This window comes from Ovis aries, chromosome 1, assembly GCF_016772045.2.
Source record: "Ovis aries strain OAR_USU_Benz2616 breed Rambouillet chromosome 1, ARS-UI_Ramb_v3.0, whole genome shotgun sequence".
Classification (NCBI taxonomy): domain Eukaryota; kingdom Metazoa; phylum Chordata; class Mammalia; order Artiodactyla; family Bovidae; genus Ovis; species Ovis aries.
In genome coordinates this window covers 195446668-195457795 of record NC_056054.1, presented here as the reverse complement: position 1 = coordinate 195457795, position 11128 = coordinate 195446668, and positions in this window count along the sequence as shown.

Below are 11128 nucleotides of genomic sequence, written 5' to 3'. Positions count from 1 at the left end.
TGAGTGGGTTGCCATTTCCTACCCCCGGGGATCCTGCTGCCCCTGGGATCGAACCTGGTCTCGAACCTGGTCTCCTGCATTGGCAGGTGGACTCTTTACCACGAGCACCCCCTGGGTAGCCCTCAGAGCCTCACTGAATCTCCTTTAATATCACAGAGAAGCAAAGGAAGTAAGGACAAATGAGGAAAGAGATAGAATAAAAGAAGCTTCCAATAGGCCACACTTGCTACCATGTACAGGGTTGGAAAGAATCTGTGATGAGGAAGAAGTTCGGCAGTTGCTAATCTTTCTCAGCCAAAAAAAACAGGACTCAGCCCCATACAACAAACCCTGTTTCATGCGGGCTTCATTCAGTGACACAGAGAATTCCTGGGTGTTCCACACTCCCCTATTACAAACAACTTGCCCAAGAATTTACCTCATTCAAAAACCAAGGTACTTGCTGTGGGTTGGGACCTCATGATGTAATTTTTATCAACACTTCCTGAAAAAAAACCACACCCACCCACCGTTATAGGAAGGGAAAAGACACGGACAATATTTTCAGCAAGATCCCTCCAGCAGTATTTGTGACCAAGCCAGCAATAGCATTGGAGCCTGTATGAAATAACTGCTGTGTGGTGGAAGTCAACTACTATACCCTAAAAGATGTCAAAATTTAAAAGTTATCAACAAGTGCTCATTCGTAAGAAGAGAAGTGCCATCCTGATGAAAAATTAGAATGGACTGTTCTGAGAGATAGCAACAAGGATAGACTTTCACAAGGTCAAAGTTCTGGTAACTACAACAGCAACAACAGCAAGAGTCATATGGATGAAAAAGTGCTAAGGCTCTCCGGGCCCTTCCTTGAGAATTTGATCAGAAATAACAACCAAGAATTATTTTCCGGAAGGATAAAGCCCTATCTTGAGAGGAAAATATTATAAACACACCAAATTGAGCAGAGCAAGGACAATGAAAATTAAAAGAGCAAAGTCTCTAAGGAAGCAGACCCCAGAAAGCAGTGGGACAGCAAAACAGAGTCTAAAGTTTGACTTTGGAAACATGTTGTTACTACAAATTGGGTAATGTTTCTTTATGAATTCAACCAAAAATAACAGGGCAAAAATAGCACTAATACATGAAATTTATTCAATACTAAAGTCATTTCAGTGACAACTAATATTTGAATCTCATGTACCTTCAAACTGCTTTATTCACTTCCCAGGTTGGCCAAAGATAAAACATAAAATGATATTCTATTTCCACACAAATCTGTAGCAGATATATTCCCCAAGTTCAGACTACAGTTCCAGAAGCATTTTCCAGACTTCTGGCAAAGGAAAAAAGGAAAGGTATAACCATTTGAATGTAGCGTTCCAAAGAATAGCAAGGAGAGATAAGAAAGCCTTCCTCAATGATCAATGAAAAGAAATAGAGGAAAATGATAGAATGGGAAAGTGTAGAGATCTCTTCAAGAAAATTAGAGATACCAAGGGAACATTTCATGCAAAGATGGGCTCAGTAAAGGACAGAAATGGTATGGATCTAACCAGAAGCAGAAGATATTAAGAAGAGGTGGCAAGAATACATGGAAGAACTGTACAAAAAGATCTTCATGACCCAGATAATGACAATCACTCATCTAGAGCCAGACATCCTGGAATGTGAAGTCAAGTGGGCCTTAGGAAATATCACTAGAACAAAGCTAGTGGAGGTGATGGAATTTCAGTTGAGCTATTTCAAATCCTAAAAAGATGATGCTGTGAAAGTGCTGCCCTCAATATGTCAGCAAATTTGGAAAACTCAGCAGTGGCCACAGGACTGGAAAAGGTCAGTTTTCATTCCAATCCCAAAGAAAGGCAATGCCAAAGAATACTCAAACTACCACACAATTGCACTCATCTCACATGCTAGCAAAGTAATGCTCAAAATTCTCAAGCCAGGTTTCAACAGTGTGTGAACAGTGAACTTCCCGACATTCAAGCTGGATTTAGACTTTGACTGTGTGTATCACAACAAACTGTGGAAAACTCTTAAAGAGATGGGAATACCAGACTACCTTACCTACCTCCTCAGAAATATGTATGCAGGTCAAGAAGCAACAATTAGAACTGGAAATGGAACAACAGACTGGTTCCAAATTGGGAAAGGAGTATGTCAAGGCTGCATATTGTCACCCTGATTATTTAACTTATATGCAGAGTACATCATGCAAAATGCTGGACTAGATGAAGCACAAGCTGGACTCAAGATTGCCGGGAGAAATATCAATAACCTCAGGCATTCAGATGACATACCCTTATGGCACAAAGTGAAGAAGAACGAAAGGGCCTCTTAATGAAAGTGAAAGAGAAGTGTGAAAAACTTGGCTTAAAACTCAACATTCAGGAAACTAAAATCATGGCATCTGGTCCCATTACTTCATGGCAAATAGATGGGGAAACAGTGGAAACAGTGAGAGACTTTATTTTGGGGGGTTTTGCAGATGGTGACTGCAGCCATAAAAAAAAAAAATAGATGCTTATTCCTTGGAAGAAAAGCTATGATCAACCTAGACAGTATATTAAAAATTAGAGACATTACTTTACCAATAAAGGTCCATCTAGTCAAAGCTATGGTTTTTCCAGTAGTTATGTATGGATGTGAGAGTTGGATTATAAAGACAGCTGAGCGCCGAAGAATTGATGCTTTTGAACTATGATGTTGGAGAAGACTCTTGAGAATCCCTTGGACAGCAAGGAGATCCAACCAGTCCATCCTAAAGGAAATCAGTCCTGAATATTCATCGGAAGGACTGATGCTGAAGCTGAAACTCAAATACTTTGGCCACCTCAGGCGAAGAACTGACTCACTAGAAAAGACCCTGATGCTGGGAAAGATTGAAGGCAGGAGGAGAAGGGGATGACAGAGGAGGAGATGGTTGGATGGCATCATTGACTTGATGGAAATGAGTTTGAGTAAACTCTGGGAGTTGATGATGGACAGGGAGGCCTGGCATGCTGGGGTTCATGGGGTCGCAGTTGGACACAACGGACAGACTGAATTGAACTGTGTATGAAAGACTGGAACTATGTTTCTTATCTTTTATTCCCATATGTGGCCCCTCCAAAACTCCCTGTTAAGATTCTCCCTCATTCTACAACAATTTCCCAACCATCCTCATAATTTTATAAATCTTCTTAATCTTCAGAGCCTTCCCTAAACATTTCAGCCCAACATTTCTCCCTAAATTCAGCTCCTGTAATAACTATTATCTGGTCTTTTATTGACCCTTTCTGTATACATCTTTTCCTGCTTATTCTATTTGCTCGAACACAACCAGTTTCTCCCTGTATATGACATAAACTTCTTGAGGGAAAAAGTTACATCTTAGAGTGCAATCTGCAGCCACGGTTGGGAATACCTGAAACATTGGAAAATGTTAGCTGATAAACTACTTGAGTAGGTATTTTTAGTTACAAACATAAAAATAATAAATGAAGGACTGTGGAAAGACTCATCCACTCTCTGCTCTTACAAATTTAATTCAACCAACATTTCCTAGGTATTTCCTTACTTTTGGCTAGTCATAGAGAGAAACCTGAAATTTCCTCTATTCCCAGAAAATAAAATGTAAGGTAGAATTATTTCCTGCAATGGTTTTCAACTAGAGGCAGTTTTGCCCTGCAGGGATCTCAGTACTATCTGAAGTTTTTGTTTCTGAGACCAGAAGGAGCAGGATGCTATTGACATATAGTAAATAGAGCAAAAGGAGGCTGTTAGGCACCCTACCATGCACAAGGCAGCTGTCCACAACAAAGGATTATCTGACTCAAAAGGTCAACAGTACCACGGCTGAGAAACCGTAATTTACTGTGCCAGTGTTGGGCTGAGATACGTGAAAAGAGTTTTCAATATTTTTCATCTTCTAAATTATTAAGTTTTCACCTGATTTATATTTTATATCTGCAAATCTAGGGTTGATGTTCTCCCCTTCCACTCACTCCCATTTCACTAAACTAAAAAGTTCATGAAGCTAAAAACTGGTTCTCTTCTTTCTCTGAGGTGCTCAATAACTGTTTGTTGAATGGATAATTAAGTACTGAAATATTATCAAATCTTCCTGCACTCCCCCAACATTACTGGTTTAACACTTGCTTTCTATAACAACTGGCCTTTTAATAAACTTGATGAACCTTTAGAGACAGTCACATCACATGCTTCTTAATATTCAAGACAGCGGCAACTTTCCTTCAAGTAATTTCTATAGGAAATTCTAATATGTAAGGCAAATAAAAATAAGAGATGCTTCATTGAGTCAATGCAAGGGATCCAGAGGCTGACTGCCAGTCCATCCCTAAGGTTAACATTGAAAAAACCAACCCACTCAAATTACACTCAAGTAACAAAAGAGAGAACTGAAGCTGAAAGAGAAAGTAACTAAAGTCGGAAGGCTAGATAGTGGCAGATTACTAAATGAAGCTGCATTCATTCAGCACCCTAAAAGACAGAGGCTTCCCTGATGGCTCAGTGGTAAAGAATCTGCCTGCCAGTGCAGGAGATGCAGGTTCAATCCCTGGGTTGGGAAGATCCCCTGGAGAAAGAAATGGCAACCCACTCCAGTACTCTTGCCTGAGAAATCCCACGGACAGAGGAGCTTGGTGGGCTATAGTCCATGGGGTCGCAAGAGTCAGATAAGACTTAGTGACTAAACAGCTACTTAATATTTTACTGTGCTAATATATGTGTTTTTATATATGAGAATCTAGGGCTGATGCCCACCCACCACCACATTCATCACCTAAAATCCATGAGATCCCTCTTCACATGGGAATTCAAAACCTGGACAAAATCTGTGGATCAGCTACCCATAGAGACATTTCTTTATGAATTCTTCTTTCTAGTGAGACAGGTACTTCTGTGAGATCAATTTAGACAGGAAAAAAATTTTCAGGGCCTCCTTGGTGGCTCAGTGGTAAAGAATTTGTCTGCCAGTGTAGAAGACATGGGTTCAGTCCCTGATCGGTGAAGATCCCACATGCTGCAGAGCAACAAAACCCACGTGCCCAAACTATGGAGCCCATGTGTTGCAACTTCTGAAGCTCGAGTACCCTAGAGACCACGATCCACAAGAGAAGCCTGATATATGACTCCATTTATATGAATTGTCCAGAGGAAACAACTATATAGAGAGAAAGTAGATTTGAGGTTGCCTGTGGCTGGGAGGGTTGGAAGGAAATAGGGGTTAACTCTTAAGGGGCGTGGGTTTTCTTTTATGGTGATAAAACTGCCCTAAAACTGATTGTAGAGATGACTGTGAGAGTCAGTAAATATACTAAAACCCACCGAATTTTACACTTTAAATGAGCAAATTGTACAGTATGTGAATTATAACTCAATAAAACTGTTATTAAAAATAAAAGAGAGAAGCCTGTGAACCACAAGGAAGAGTTGCCCCTGCTCTCCACAAATATAGAAAGGCCTGCCTAAAAATGAAGACTCAGCACAGACAAAAATAAATAAATAAAATTAACAATTTGGTTAACTTCTTCACTTGCACTTCTGTGCAAATAAATAATTATTGGTGGGGAGAATGTTGTTGCATAATGGTATTCTGAAATTAGGACAACGTGTAGCCTGAAAAAGCATAGCCTGTAAATTTATTTTTAACCTCCCTAATACTTATAATTTTCATAATACATAGCTCAGAAAGACTGTCAAAATATTTTTGGTCAGCTGGTGAGAATACTTAGAAGTTAGTGATTCTCTAACAAATAATAGGAAAGTAGAAAAGGGATGTCTAAGAGAATCTCACAAGGAGTGGCTGAAGCATGAAGCTCTGTATTTATCAGAAGATTGTAGGATATGTAAAAGAAGGAGGTAGGACACAGGCAATTTCATTTAACGACTGGAACCATTCAGCATTCTATGCATCTGGCGTTGAAAACAATCTAAAAGACTGCTCTGGTGGTCCAGCAGTAAAAAAGCTGCCAGCCAGCGCAGGGGACATGCTTTGATCCCTGGTCCGGGAAGATCCACATGCCCTGGGGCAGCAAAACCTGTGTGCGGAAACTACTGAAGGCCGAGCACTCCAGAGCCTACACTCCACAAGAGAACCCGATGCATCGCAGCTAGAGCAGCCCCCACTCGCTGCAGCTAGAGAAAGGCCACGCACAGCAACGAAGACCCAGCACAGCCATAAGTAAACAAATGGATATTAATAGATGCAATTTTAAAATAAATAATTAAAAAACAATCTGAAGAGAGCTGAGTCTGGGCAGAGAATGTAGGGAAAATGAAGCAGTCAAGGTCAAAGGTCAGAGATGTAGGCCAGGACCTTTTCTGTGTGGCTAAGGAAACCATTCACTTTCACTTTCATGAGTTGGAGAAGGAACTGGCAACCCACTCCAGTGTTCTTGCCTGGAGAATCCCAGGGATGGGGGAGCCTGGTGGGCTGCCATCTATGGGGTCGCACAGAGTCGGACACGACTGAAGTAATTTAGCATCAGCAAGGAAACCGTTCCTGGGCTCTCTGTCAGACTTTTATTGCAGTGGGAATTCCTAGTAACGTACTTTCACAGCCTTGAGAAATTTCATAGAAATAGCCCCTAGAAAATCAGTATATGTTAAGAAATTATGTTAATGATTATCTCTCATGTTTTTCTTAAGAATAATCTCCTTGTTACAAACCCCAAGGCCAGACCCAGAAGGGAGTATGACTGGGATCATAAAAGCATGGAACTGGAATGCCGGGTCAGCATCAGGCATGAACGCTGCCTAGGCACTTGCTAATTGTTCTCAAGACTAGCCCAGAGGGAACGGCCTGGGGTAAACACAAGGAGATCTGGATTATGTCAGTGTAGTCCATAACATTTAGGGGTATGTGATTAACACAGCTTATGTCTTGAGAAAGATAAGATCTGAGAAAGCCTTATAGTCTGCAATTAGGAATAAAAGCTGGACTCAAGAACGGACTCTACACCTCAGCCCAATAGAGGGTACAGGCCCCCTGACCCCATGGCACCAGATTTTGTGTTCTGTCTTCATTCTTGTCGCTCGCTCCCAGACCATTAGGGCAACATTTTATTATGGTTCTTTCCCACATCAGCCTAGAAAACCACAAAATGACTGGAAGTTCAGTGTGAAGCTGGAGTTACACTGTGATCGTGTTAGAATCACAGGATTATAATGGAAGACACTGTCTCCCCCCAAAGTTTCCACCAGAAGGTGAACACATATACTCAAGAGATCAAATTTAAGCAGATTATATACCTAATCTACCTTCATGTCACTCATGTCACACAAACCCCCCAAAGGCTTTCTTACTCTTAGAATTCTTAAATGAAAAAGTTGAACAAAACCAGTGTGTGAGTTAGCCAAGGTCAATGCTATGTTTAGCAACTTGAGAGCAAAAAAGGTTTGTTTTCCAGTAAGATCCTTCTGTAAGCAATAGCTTTATAAAATGCAGCAAACACAGCTGTGTGGATGGCACAGATTTGTGCCTTTGACCACAAGACTGGTCTTGGGGAACTTTCTGAACAATGTCGCCATCCCCGGAGTGAAATTTTTAAGCGAAGAGCAGGGAGAGGGAGAAGAATATGAGATAAGTAAAAGCAATGTTTTTGCATTAATCTAGCCTCTTGGAGCACTGCCCCCAAACTCCATCCACCTCAGTTCATCTGCAGCCCTTGCAGGGGTCTACAAGTCCCACTTACCAGTCATAAATTGTCATCACTTAATCTTCCCTCCCATCTAGTTCCTATCTGTGTTTATTCTCTCTCTCCAGCCAACAGCTCTTCATGGAGAGGTCCTTAAGGTCACAAATCTCACTCCTCAAGTTATGAGAAGAGCAAACAAGACCCAGAAAAGGGAAGAGGACAGTCACTTGGTGAATTTCAATGAGCATTATGGAAAGTACCTGCCAATCACCACAGAAGATCTGAAGTGTTTATTGGAGGAAATTATCAAGAGGGTGTAACCTCTAGCTGACCCTAGAGCTGGACCCTGGCAGAGGCTCCTCATCCTTCCTCTTGTCCTTGAAATGTATGGTCTGCCCACCATTCCCATACTGTGCCATTTCAAGGACACAGCCTTGAGAGTCTAGTGTTGCTGAGACCATCTGGACTCAATATTGACTAAACCCCGTGAAGGCCTCTATGGAAACTGAGATTCTGTAGGGGCAGGTATGAGATCTCCTCTCCCTGCAACCACCAAGAGAAATCTAGCCTCAGATATAAGTTCTCTTGCTTGTTAGACCTGCCATCTAGCAACCTGGAGTTGTCTGGCCCTTAAGTTGTTCGTTTAGTTTCTGAGTTCCCTATGAAGTCATAATGAAAATCTTCAAATTCACTATTGGTAGGAATACTTCACATGTGATACTGCTATTTCGTATGTGGTCCATTCCCCACCCCAACCAGAATTTTTCCCACATGGTTCTCTCTCTTCTCCCAGGATTTTTCAGTGACAGAAAATTAACTTTCTCTAAATGATCCATCTACTCTGCTGATGAAAAGCTTCAAAGAAGAGTTTGCCCAAGGTTTTGTTATTTATATTTACCTTTTATCCAAATTTAGGTCCTCTGTAAATGCACAGAATAGAATCTATTCTAAATAATAAGAATAGATACTAATATTAGAGTTAGGGTGGTACCATAATGACAAGTTCTTAATTTTGGAAACAGACAAATGGTTTCAGATGTTGACTCTGCCCTACTACTTAAGTGTCTATGGAACTTTGAATGAGTTATCTAATTTCTGAATCTTGGTTCCCCTCGAGCTATTGTGAGATGAAAATAGGTTCATGAGTGAAAGCATCCAATAAGAAGATCTGCACCAAGCAGTCAATAAATGTTTGCTCTGCCTCCATACATGCTGGTGCAATTAATAAGATATTTTAAATGATATTCTGTAGAAAAGAATTCTCTGTGTGTAAATAGGTGGATTTATACATCTGAAATTCAGATGATTTTGGAAACAGGCAATCTTAGATTGTGAAAGCCAGAAAAGAAGGGAACAACCTCAATTCTGCACTTCACAGATAAGGATGTAAAGTCAAAGAAACAAGTTTATGCTTCTACTCAGACTTAGCCACCTTAAGCTTCTATGATAAACTGTTGGAACAGAAGATGACAGAAGAAAAATGTATCAATGTGCCCACCTTTCCCAAGTCACATTACAAATCCATTCATCCTAAAAAAGACAGGGAATGTGGTCTAAAATGCAAATATTTTCATCCCACCTTCTATGCCAAATTAAGGCTCAATGTGTCTTTAAAGATCTTTGAACAATAATTGTTTAATATGGGAGATGAACTGTGGTGTTGGAGAAGACTCTTGAGAGTCCCATGGACTGCAAGGAGATCCAACCAGTCCATCCTAAAGGAGATCAGTCTTGGGTGTTCATTGGAAGGACTGATGCTGAGGCTGAAACTCCAATACTTTGGCCACCTCATGTGAAGAGTTGACTCATTGGAGAAGACCCTGATGCTGGGAGGGACTGGGGGCAGGAGGAGAAGGGGACGACAGAGGATGAGATGGCTGGATGGCATCACCAACTCGATGCACATGAGTTTGGGTGAACTCCAGGAGTTGGTGATGGACAGGGAGGCCTGGCATGCTGCAAATTATGGGGTTGCAAAGAGTCAGACATGACTGAGTGACTGAACTAAACATACTAACATTTGAGTTTTCTGAAATTTCCTCATTATCCCAAACCACACAGACACCAAAATGTATATAGTCTCTCTAGAGTTTAATGAATGTCAGGACCCAACTGTGGATTCAAAACTAGTGGCTCAGATGGTAAAGAATCTACCTGCAATGCAGGAGACCCAGGTTCTATCCTTGGGTCAGGAAGATCCCCTAGAGAATGAAATGGCAACCAACTCCAGTATTCTTGCCTGAAGAATTCTATGGCCAGAGGAGTCTGGTGGGCTACAGTCCATGGGATGGCAAAGAGTCAGACACAACTGAGCAACTAACATTTTCATTTTCACTTTCAAACTTAGCAAGGGTCATACAACATTAGTATAAAAATTAAGTGCCATATGGCAAAGTTGCAGTTTATTAAACATGCTACTTTTGAACTCACTGCTAATAGGGTATCATTATAAAATGGGCATACAGAAAGAAAAAATTAGTTTTTACAGCTTGGTTTCTTCCATGTATAATGTATGTTTTCTGTAAATAGTGAAAAAGGATTTTTGCAATTAATTAACAGAAGGTAGAACTTAGGACACGCTGCAACCCGTTCTCCATTGGAGAGTATTATTCTAAATAACACTTTTTACCTATTTGAGGAAATTACAGCCTAAGAGGTACATTTTCTAAACTAGCTATTTTTCTCAGAAAGGACCATTAACTAACTGGAATGAATCAGTTTAAAGCTATTAATACATATGTATTTATATGATATTAATAACACAACAGGAAGAGGATGATGTCCATCCCCTTCCTTTAGTCCAAGTAGTAGTCAGAGCTCCATTTAATGGTAAAAGGTTTACCTGCAGATTAGAACATGGGGAGTCTTTCTTCAACCCCCAATAATGACCAGATGGGAGGTAGAATAGCCACACAAGTAGTCCCTGGGCGACTCAAATAAAGAGGTTCTGGAGATCAAGCTTAGCAGATCGGAGTTCAGTGCCTTTCCTGAAGACAACCGCCAAGCTCTGGAGCAGCAGCCCTGAAGCCCCCTGACACAGCAGCTGCTGCCAAGCACAGCCTCCCTTTCCCAGCCAAGCCATCCTGTCCAAGGCTGAACTCCAAGTCAGGAAATTTTTCTCAGCAAGGTAATGATCTGATACCAAATAATCAATACTCACCTGTGCCCAGACAATGGGCTTAATCCTCCCGGTAAGTGTTACAAAACACCTTAAAGAAACATCCAATTCCTTTGGTGCTGTCAAGTGTGTGCGTGGTTTACAAGGCGTTGGTCAGTCGCTAGGGGCTCTTCACTGGGCCCAGAAGCAACTGTGCCTGAAAGTAAAATTAGCCACATATACTTGCCTCTCATTTTCCCGGAAATAACTCTGTACAGTAATTTCAGGGATGTTTTTATTTTTAAAATGACTGATCCTGTTTGGCTCCATCCACTCTGAAACCAATCGTTACTTGCATCTTACTTCCACTTCAGCTAAGAAAGCCATAGATTCCAAAATAATTTATTCTTCA